Below are 11,233 nucleotides of genomic sequence, written 5' to 3'. Positions count from 1 at the left end.
ATTTTTCCTCTCCAAAACTGCCTGTCAAAGGCCTTCTGCTGGCTGAAGCTGTTATTTGAACCCAATATGACGCTGAAAAAGGAAATCCTGAAATGTGCTGAAATGTTTTGGGGTCAAAAGAGACACCGCTCCTAGTTACAGCTCAACCCTTGATGCTTTTTTTTTTTTTTTTTTTTTTTTAATTGACGTTATTTTGTTCTTCTGTTGAAGCTCGGTGTTGTTTTTGGCATTGTTACCAGTTTGGTTTAACGAGGCAATAAAAATGTTTAGTGTTTTCTTACAAAGAAAGTGCAAAGAAATCCTCTCTACAAATTTTACATTTCTCCAACGGCTGGAAATGATAAAGATTTTTTTAATTTGACTGTATTTGAGGTTTTTTAGATCCACTAGAATAATTTATGTATAATTGAGCCTTTCAGACAGTAATAAATGAACAGGTTAGGGTTTTATTCCCCCCCCCACACACACACACACATTTAAAAAAATAATAATAAAAAATCTCCTCTAAACCAACCATGTCAGGAAAAAGTTTTGAAATTATTTGTTATATTCTCATTTTATGGGGTTTTAACAGGGGTGTGTGCACACCTTACTGGTTATGACAGCTCAGCGTGTAATGAAGTGCTACAGTTTGTAATTTTATCTCAGCGCTCTTAGCCTCACTGCTTACTCTTCACCCTACACTTCGATGCAACTGTGAGGAGTTCCTGTACAGGAACCGCCATCACTTCCAACTTTTACTGCGTCATCATAAAAAAAAAAAGAAAAATCACAACAGAAAATGCTGCTGGTTAGGTTTGCGCTCACCAGTAAGATTTATAGTGTGAAAGATAAAAATGACTCTTCCAGTTAGGAGTTACACAGAAGTCTTTGAATCTGTCTGTCGACATCATGCTGTAGATTTGTTAAAGCTGGTAGCTCCAGTTGAAAAGGTCTCCATGCCAACAAACTTGATTTAAAAGCAACAATCCCCCCCTTTCTCCTGAAATTCTTCTTACATCCTCACTGCAACATCAGGACTGATATTTGGCTTGTTTACTGACAGATTTAATTCTGTTCTGGAATCTTTTGATTTTTATCTCCATAACCTGCTTTTCACTTTGATTACACGTTTTATTCATTTGGGAAACCGGGATCCTGATTATTGCCGTCGCTTTAAGATGCTCTTTGCATTTTTAAATGACAATGTTAGCAAAGCACAAAACCTTCGCGAGGCCAATCAGCCGTAATTATGCCGAACGGAGTCGGGCGTTGTCCTGAGTGCATTTTCCAGAGGTGTAGAGGGCGCTTTGGTTTTAATCTGCTTTTCAGAGAGTCAGATCATTTATAGCTCTTTGAATATGCCTTCCCCCCCACTTGAGTTGGGGAGTTTACATTCATATGCAACAGGTTACATTAGGAGCAGCTGCAGACCGTAATGAGTGACAGTAATTGTCCAGGTCAACGTAGTTTCGTCAATCACTGTAGCAGGCAGCTGTTATTTATGGAGCTTTGCCGAAGGGCTCGGTCTTGCTTTTGTCTTTCTCCCTTGAATTATTCCACAAAACTTTATGTTGAAGATTGTGAGGAAGTTTTAAGTCGTCCATTTTGCTTGAAGCTGCTTCGGTTTTGAATAACAGTAAAGCAAAGTCTTATAATAACCCATCCTCACCTGTCACCAGCTGTGCTGACGGCCATAAACGCTTCCAGTAAGACGTTGTTTGTGTGACGCAGAGCAGAAATGCTCACAGCTCTAACGTTTTTGCAAAAGATGGATTACGAACAAGCAAACTGTGAATCAGCTGCTGGCGGTGACTGTGTTTCCGTTTACATCACAAAGACAAAACTTGGTGTGGGGAGGATATCAGACTTAACCTCATAAGGACTGGTTAGCTCATACTGTGAATACAGTATTGTTTACAAGGGGACAAATACTGCTGCACAGCAGTTTATAAAGTTTCACATCAGTTTATTATTAGGACAAAACACGAAGGTTAGTCAGTGAAGATCACCGAGTCTTTTCTTTTCCTCCCGATGGATAAAACTAAAAACTATTTTCCAAGTCTGAAACGCGTGTTTCTTTTTGAAACATGCCCTGTGATGAGCCGGTGACTCGGCCAGGGGGGTGTACTCCAACTCTCACCGGATGACCGCGAGAGACGGGCAGCGGCCCCCGTTTGAATGGGATTTAGATCAGCTACTCCTAGACTCCAAGCAGCCATTTTTATCTCCCTCTCATAGTAAACAAACGAGCCGCAAAACTCACATGATGCATTTGAGAAATGGAGCTTTCCCAGGTTTACAGAGACACACTTTGTGCTCGGTTTGGTGGCTAGACCGCAGGACCTTCTCATTTCTTAGGTTTTAGAACAAGGGAGACGGTTAAAATACAAAAAAGAATACATTTTGCTGAATCACGAGTTCAACATTTAAGGAAAATTACAGGAAAACAGGCAGTCAATGACAAATAAACAAAGCAAATAACTGTTTTCTATATTATTTAAGTGACTAAGAGATAATATGGAGAAAAAATATGATTTATAAAGCATAATATCAGCCTTTTTTAAATAAGAATGAACTGAATGTCATCATTTTTACTGCAGACATTAGGCACGCTAGATGTTTTAAAATCCTGAACAAAGTGTGAGCTTGATTATAACATGCCAATGCACCTGATGTGAAACTTCAGCTGCCCTGTTTTTTTTTTTTTGTTTTTTTTTTGAAAGAGGAGCTGTAACGCTGTTAAAGCGGGTGGATTGTGTCACAGTAACTCAAGAGATCCCAGCAGAACATTCATTTTCTCAGTGAATTTACCATTGTGGCCGTTTTGGCTGCAGCGCAGAGCTCTGAGGGCGCAGCATCGCAGACGAATTCAGCAACAAGTTTGCAGCATTGGCAGGTAAGCAGAGAGTACATTGCCCAATGAATCTTGAAAATGATATTACATTGTTGGCTGGGAGTGCGCTATTTAACAGTCATTAACTCTTAAGCTGTAATTTTTACAGCTTTTCTGCATCACTGTGTTGTACATTGAGAACATCAGGAGAGAAAAACTGATGCAACTCCAGGAGCCAAATCCACAACACAACACAACAAAATCCACTTTTATTTGTTTACAACTGTGATTTTTTTTTTTTTTTTTTTGTCCATTTTGACTTTCAAGCGCGCATACAAGTCATAAATCAGCATATTGATCAAATTCTTTAGCACTGGCTAGGCTACTAAAATAATTTTTACTGTTTTTTCCAGTGAAGTCATTCTTAAGTTGAATGTGACGGTGGAAAATATGAACCTTTCTTTCTGAAATGCTAAAGGGACCCCAGATCATGATGCTTCCACCACAATATTTAAATGTCAACAAGCTGCTCCTTTGTTGAGACACGTAAATTCTGCTTTTGTAAAATGACCAGCTGTCATCGTGTGTAAAGATCAGGGGCCCCGTGTTAAGTAGGCATTTCTTAGGAAACGTACCAAGGTCTAATTATGTTTTTTATTGTATTCAGCGCTCGAGAAAGAGCTGGATTTATTCCATTTAAGCAACAAACACAATCTTGTTTTAATCAATGACCAAATTCTATAAATGAAAATGGAAATTTTAACTCTAACTCCTAGTAGCTGGACTTTCCATTTTGTATTCATCCAGCAGTCGGGTTCACCTCTGAGGTGATTGAGGGGTTTCCTGCATGTTCAAGTCGCCTAACCCTAATAGTGTTACAAAGGAATTTGGATTTTTACTTTATTACAGGACTTTTAATTTTTTTAAATTTCTTCTTGCTTGTCCGTGTCAAATTTACTGCTGTGTTTTGGGATTTTGTTATGCAGCAGGGTCTAGTTCATCTTCATCTCTAAATACTTTCACAGTTTCCCTTCAGCTCCGTCTGACTCGCCGCAGAGTGAATCCTCCTGCTGAAGCAAACCGTTCTGCAACCATAACACTTCCGCCTCCGTGCTCTGGTTATTTTCCTGAAAAGCTGTGTTACATTCAGTGCCAAACTTTCATTATGGTTTTTTATTCAAGCAATTCATTTCTAAATCCATCTGTTAAAAACAAAATTAATCCAGATGTTATGGTCTTTCTCTTTGGCAGACTTCAGTTTGACCTTTATGTTTTTCTTAAGCAAGCAACAGTTTCCTTCTTGTTTTCTTTCTAGTTGTATAGGTAGGCCTATACAGTTGTTGTTGTTGTTTTTTTTTTTGTGGCCTCAGACACACAAACACGACTGGTAAAATTAACACAGACTGTAGAAAGCATTGAGAAAATTTTAGCTTTTTTTTTTGGTTCAGAACATTAAGGTAAAAATCTATTGATCCAACAGAAAAATCTTAAGATTATGTCTCTGTGTTGTTCATATTTCTAGTAGAAGAGATCCTTCAATATCAGTGAAATATTAATTAAAATACAAATGTAACAGGGTTACTATTACAACATGATAATAAAATATACTTTTTTTTTATCACAAAAAGAAAAAGTAAATGGTCCTGGCATGAAACAGTAGACCAAACATACAATATTCAGACCTAAAAAAACTCAGACGTTTTAATAAACTCATCACTGGAGAGAAATACCAAATTGAATTTAAAATGAAAGATGATAGGACAAGTTTAAACTTTTAAAAACAAGTGTGGGGCATTTAATTTACCATGCAAGTTCAATGTGGACTGTAAGCTGCATAATGTTGTAGCCATCAACAATGGCCTGGTGTAATTATGGCTGGGAGAACCAGAACGATACCAGAGTTTATTTAAACCGGTTGGTTTCCTGCCACTATTAAATATAGTCTGGAAACTTCAATAGGGTTGAAGTCGAGCCCAAGTAATAAACTTAATGTTAAACTGTTTTATTAATATTTAATTCAGTTTCGATGTAGGTTTTGGATCTTTATGCACGCAATGAAGTAGTTTCCCCCATTACTGTTGGGTGAAATGGAAATTGGGTGGGATGTTTAAGATCACTGCGATGGAGTGGCGACCCGTCCGGACCGCAGCCCGCCTCTCACCAGTCGACCGCCACAGATAAACACCAGCGCCGCTTGGGACCCCACTAGTGATAAGCATGCAAGATGATGGATGGGTGTTTAAGATCAGCCCGAGAACCAGAAAGGCTGGAACGTATCCTAACCTAAAATCTACATCAACACCGCCGTCACAATCCACAGTTAACCCACCGTAACATTAACCGTGGCTGAAAAGGAAATGCTTGCTCTAAAATGAGGCAAAACATATGGATGAATCAAATGCCTACTAAAGAGACACTTTATGGCTAGGAGACAAAAACTGGGATTTCTCCACAATGACAAGTCCAGACAATGGCCTGCGCTAAGTTGGAGGCATTATGCTGTGGCTGTGGGGAAGTTTTGCTATGCAAGACTAGTTCTGATGCAACCAGTGACTCCAACAACTAGCCGGTCAGTGAATGGCAATTTTTAGAAGTCACATTTTCAGCCCGACTCCACATGCTCAAAACCCTAGTCAATCAGGATCTAAGAAATGAGTTGGTACCACGAACCGTTACTGTTGGAAAACGTTTAGAACCGAATCGAACTGCGCCGAGTTGGTTCTCTTGGAAAAGGGCCATAAGTAAAACCACCAAATCCACCCCTACAAATTATTAACTAATGCCGCCAATCAACAGTTACCTGTTTAAAACCAGGAAACAAGATAATTATCACATATCCACATCAGACAGTGCTTTTGGACCAGATAAAGGAGGTTAGCATTAAGCTTCTGTATATTTGACCCTGTTTGTGCATAAAATTCTGACCAGCACTGCAGGAATCTGAACCAAATATTAAATATCTTCTTCACATTCGATATGCTAAACATGGAGATTTAAACACAGAACAGCATTATCCATTTCTGCATCAGAACAGCAAAAAAAAAAAACAACAACAAAAACAAAGACAGCATGAGAGATAATCAGTCTTAAGTCCTCATCTAAACTACACCCCAGTCTGTCCAATGCCTGCCGGCTCTGGGGATTGTGCAGGAGTTTTAATCCACTTAAAAGCAGAGGACCTCTGCTGCTGTTTCCAAGGGGCTTGACCCATGCTGAACGTGCGCGCATGCACAAAAACAATGTATGTGCACAAATCCAGCCTGGCCTCATACACTCAACGCTTTCCAATGCACTCAGTATGAAGCTGAATGCACGAGTGTGTGAGAATGTGTTGTAATTAATAAATTAGGTGCAAATCAGAGGGGACGCTCGGGAGGAAGAAATATAGTTCTCTAAAGCGGCTAAGTTGGTTCAGATGGAGGTCCACGTGTCCAAATAGGCCAAACTGGTAAGTTGAGTGAACTAACCTTAACTGGATTTATTGAAGAGAGGTCAATAGGCATTTTCCATCCGTTATAGATGAGCAGTTTTAAAGCATCGCCACAATTGTAAAGGGAAATTGCCTTAATTGTTTGCCACAATGCTTCATTTCAAGGAGATACCAACAAAAAAACAAAACAACAACAAAAAAAAGACAACGCAATATTGTGAAGAGATATTATAAATCAGCCATGGACAAAAAAAAATAGTTTTTAATTTATAAATAAACTAAAATATTTTCCCCTCAAGTTTAAATGTGTTACTCTGCTCTGCGGACATATTGTCATACTTTTGCCTCTTCTTGCTCCGCCGTTTGTCGTTATCTAATTTGAAATGTACTAATTCCTTATTCTTGCGGAGGGAGGGCGAACCACTGACTTGAACAGCTGCTTCATGACCCAAAAAACTGTCAGTCTTTCCCTGGAATAAATTGTGGAATATACCATGTTTGGGTACAGGGGGGGAGCCGAGGACGTGCGCGGTCGGGGAAACGCGGTTTGACCGGTAGCGCTCCCGTTTTGGTGATATGCTAAATTTTAAGGACGACATAAAGAAGAATCAGGGTACGGTGGCCCGTTTAAGGTGGGGAAATGAGAAGAAGGAAACACGGGCTCGGAGCTGTCCGCCCCTGTGCTTCAGCGCCGTGTTTCTTGAAGACCCATAGTAGAATCAATTCAGCGAGAGGGGAGCTTGAAACCGTCCACTCATGCTTTCCTCCGAGTCTGAGAGAAACACAGTTGAAGGGGAGGCACAGAGCAGTCCGCCGCTCTACAAGCTCACAACAGGCCGGCTCCCTTCAACGACGGAAAACAGCAGCTGAATCTGCTCAGAAATGTTAATAACACTGACAAAAACACACTGTGAAGATACTTGGTCGCTCGCGTTGCCGTGTAGGGTTTTTGTTTTGTGACATTAGATGAGATTTGAGAGGGTCAAGTCACTGTAGAGCAAACTTTTCAGCTTCTTAGTTACAGAATATTTCTCCCAAGTCGTCCTGGGGCTCCTCAGTTCACTTCACTGATTTTTTAAAGTAGCATTTCAGACCTGGGGACTGAGATAACCAAAGAAAATGGTCGATTTTCTCATGCGTTTTTCTCTCATTGTCCTTTCAAAACAACATGTCACCACAGTTTACGTTTATGATTTATAATTATTAGAAATGTTCAAAAAACTCATCATTTCATGCACTCTTGCAAGGTTTCTGGGCTCTATGAAAGAGAAACAAGCCCCCAGCATCACGGATCCTCCAATGTACTTAACAATAGCCATGAGTTGCATTGTCACGCATGTCCTTATATCATGTAGGGCCTTCTCTTCTGCTCTTCTTTTTATCTCTTCCCAAGGGTTTTCAACTGGACTTAGGTCTGGGACTCATACAGCCTTGTAAGAAAGCCAATTTTGGATTTGGTGGACCATGTTTGCGTTGCCATGGCAGTATAATTTGGATCTTTACCCTGGCAGAAGACTGAGTGACAGCCTAATTAAGAATGTCATGCACTCTACCATGGTTCCCATGCTAACAATGGGCATGAAGTGCTTTGCCATGCAGTCTTCCCAGATCATTTAGATCCTTGGGTCCTGTTACATCCTCTTCTCTTTAGCTCATTCCACAAGTTTTCAATATGATTTTGCATTTGGGATCAATATGGACTCAGAAGAATACCAACGTTGATCATCGTTATCTTTGTTGAAGCGTTATTCTTCTGGAAGAGCCAATGACAACTTGTTTCAGTTTTTCGGCTGAAACTTCCAGATTTTTATTTAAGGTTTCTTGGTATTTTATAGCGGTTCACAATTTAATGGACTCTGGTTTCTGGACCATTTGGAAAAGGAAAAGCTCCACATCATCGCAGATCTTCATTGGGTGCATTGTCACTATCTCTGGTCCTCGAGGGCCGCTGTTCTGTAACTTTTAGATGTTCTCTTTCTTCAACACACCTGAATCAAATAAGCTGCTCATTCCTGGGGCTACATTTTTATAACATTATACAAAACACTATAGGACACTGTAGATACAAGTTAACGACAACATAAGAAACCAGCAAACTATCATCAGTTTATGCAAATACAACATGTAAACAGATTTAAAGAGATGTGTTTTTTATGCAGTTTTTAAGAATGTGACGCCATGATGAGAATGTAATTGATTGGACTGTAGTTTGAGAACCCTGATCTAGAGCCATGGGTCAGTGTTGTGGCACTTTCTTCTCTCTGGTTTACCACAGACGTTTCCTGTAGGAGGTTTGAGGCATGAGACTACCACAGATCTGGGTTCATTTTATGTTTTGTGAACCATTTTGTGAGAATCCAGCTATGAATCATTATCCTGATGAAAGTCCCAGTGACAACCCATTTTTTCAGTTTTCTGACAAATCTCTCGAGTTTTTTATTTTTGAATTATTTTACGTTGGGGTGCCCCCTACAACACTCCCAGGGCCTTTAGAGGAGAAACAGGCCCACAGCAATACAGATCCTCCACCATACTTAACCCTGAGCAGGAGTGTGGTATTGTGTTCATAACCAGACCGTAGTTCATAACCATAACCAGAAAGCTCAATACCGATCCCGTCTGTCGCGTTCCTGTTTGGACGGAACAGTAAAAGAAGGCATTTTCTCTCACTCCTCCCAAACAACCATTAGGCATGTACATAACTCCTAATGTCTGTTATGGAAAGTCGGCGACCACAAGATGGCATTTTCTCCAACAGTCCTCTAATTTTGAGCGTGATAAATGTGGGTCCTCATCAAGCCACGGCCTATTCCACGATGCATTTGAAACAAAACGTCACAGACTACTAAACAAAAAAATGATGGATACGCCAAACAATTTAAAAAGGAAAGTACACATAAAAGGAAATGCTAAAGCCAGTGATGCATTTGGCACTAATGATTTTGTAAACAAACTGTTATTTGCCAAAGGGTTACTTTTTTTCCCCTCGACGAATAATTGGTACGCAAAGTTTGAATACTTCCTAACATGTTCGGTGCCACTGCAGCACTAATTTAATCGAGGGATGAGTCCTGTAGTTTTCCTTTAGAAATACTTAAACAAATCCCAAATTTCCCATCAAGAAGTGACGTGTTCCTTCTACGAAAATGTCTCTCTAAGTGTCCTCTTCCGTTCTGCAAACTGCATGGGTACAATTAAACTTTCAGCCAACGAATCCTTAATATTTTTATGTGACATCGCAGCATATTGGTAAGAACCATAAAACGAACATCAACCGGCGCCTCGTCAGCCTTATGCATTGATCCCTTCCATGAGAACGCTCAGCTTCTCGCTAGTATCGCTCGCATGCAATCAGCTTTTGCAGTCTCATATCTCTTTACCCATCAGCTCCACCGCATCAGCAAGAGGTGCCTTGCTTAAGGGCATGTGTTTACAGTGGGGAGGGTGAAGATGCATGCAGTGTAAGATGACACTATCAGGGAAAAAAAGAAAAAAAAGTGGTGTAGTTGTCAAAGTTCCTCTAGTGCAGCAACTCAGCCCCGAGGTTAGAAAAACTCTTAAGCTTTATTTTCATTCACACCTGCTGGGTGCTTGCCGAAGATTAGCTACCGAATTGCACGTGGATGCGGAAATGTTTGTTGAGTCCAAACTTATGCACAAAAACACAAACAACTGGGTTGCTCTGAGAGCAGAAATCTGCAGCATTTTGATCTGTTTGCCAGCGTCACGCAGCGGCGGCGGCTGCTGCTGCAAGGGTTTTTGGCCCTGAGCAGACGCAAACCGAGGAGGTTTATTTTGCATTTGCGGTGGTTTATTAACGAGAGTTCTTATGAATTTTCTCCACATTTTCTATCCCATTTGCAGCACACTCACCTACTTGCATGTGCCGTGCCTGTAATCCGTATTTCAACGTGCTTGTGTATGCGCCTCAGAGAGAGAGAGAGAAAGAGAGAGGTGTGTGTCCACGCCACCAGCAGCCCCACTCACCAATGTCACCTTCATGAGTGGCTCCATTGCGAGAGCATCCTTCAGAATGAAACAGATTAGCTTTGCAGGCAGGGATGTTGATGAGGTCATCACTTCCCAAGGTCACACTTACACACGTGTACCTAAGGGCCCACTGGCATTAACAGTCCCCATCTCGTCCCCCCCTTTACACACACACACACACACACACACACACACACACACACACACACACACACACACACACACACACGCACACACACGCACACACACACACACACACACACACACACACACCTCTTCAGGTCCTGGAGAGCCTCAGTTCAACCCAGATCTAAATAAGACCAAACATACCACATCCAGCAGAATAAAGCTCATTGGAACGCTTACCAATACTACCAGTGTCATTGCATTACATGTCAAGATTGAATTTAAAGTCTCTTTTCAGTTTTTCCACATACTAAGAGCTAAGATCCGATGACCTGAACCAGATTGTGAGTTTAGTTTCATCTGTTTTAATGGTCAAGCATCACACCAAATAAAAAAAAAGGGCCTTTTCACATTTTGTCTCAGTGCAGCTACAGACACTGATTGTGTTTTATTGAGATTTTATGCGTTAGACCAACGCAAGCAAAAACTAATCCGAAAGTGTTTTGTGAATTTCAGTCTAAAATGGTGCTTTCAAGGGCTAATGTGAGCTTAATGCGATTGCAGCTGCATGACTTCAGGGTAGCTCTCTGCTGGCTTTTCACATCCAGAGACGGAGATTTTTCTGCATTCTGTTTTGCAAAATAGTTCAAACCGAGTTAGATTCCACTAGGAGCGTCGGTGAGAGGATAAGGACTTTGACTGGGCCATTTAGACATCAGAATCTCCCTCGACCTAAACCATGCCATTGCATCTGTGGTTGTGTGATTTGGGTTGTTGCTTTGCTGGAAGATGAGCGTCTACACAGACCAATTCTGTGCAAATGCTCACAATTAATTAGAAAATATGTATTTTTAATAATTTTACCCAAGACA

Source organism: Poecilia mexicana, unplaced genomic scaffold, assembly GCF_051168715.1.
Source record: "Poecilia mexicana isolate PSO_F unplaced genomic scaffold, ASM5116871v1 scaffold_22, whole genome shotgun sequence".
Lineage (NCBI taxonomy): Eukaryota > Metazoa > Chordata > Actinopteri > Cyprinodontiformes > Poeciliidae > Poecilia > Poecilia mexicana.
Note: the sequence above shows the minus strand (reverse complement) of the source record.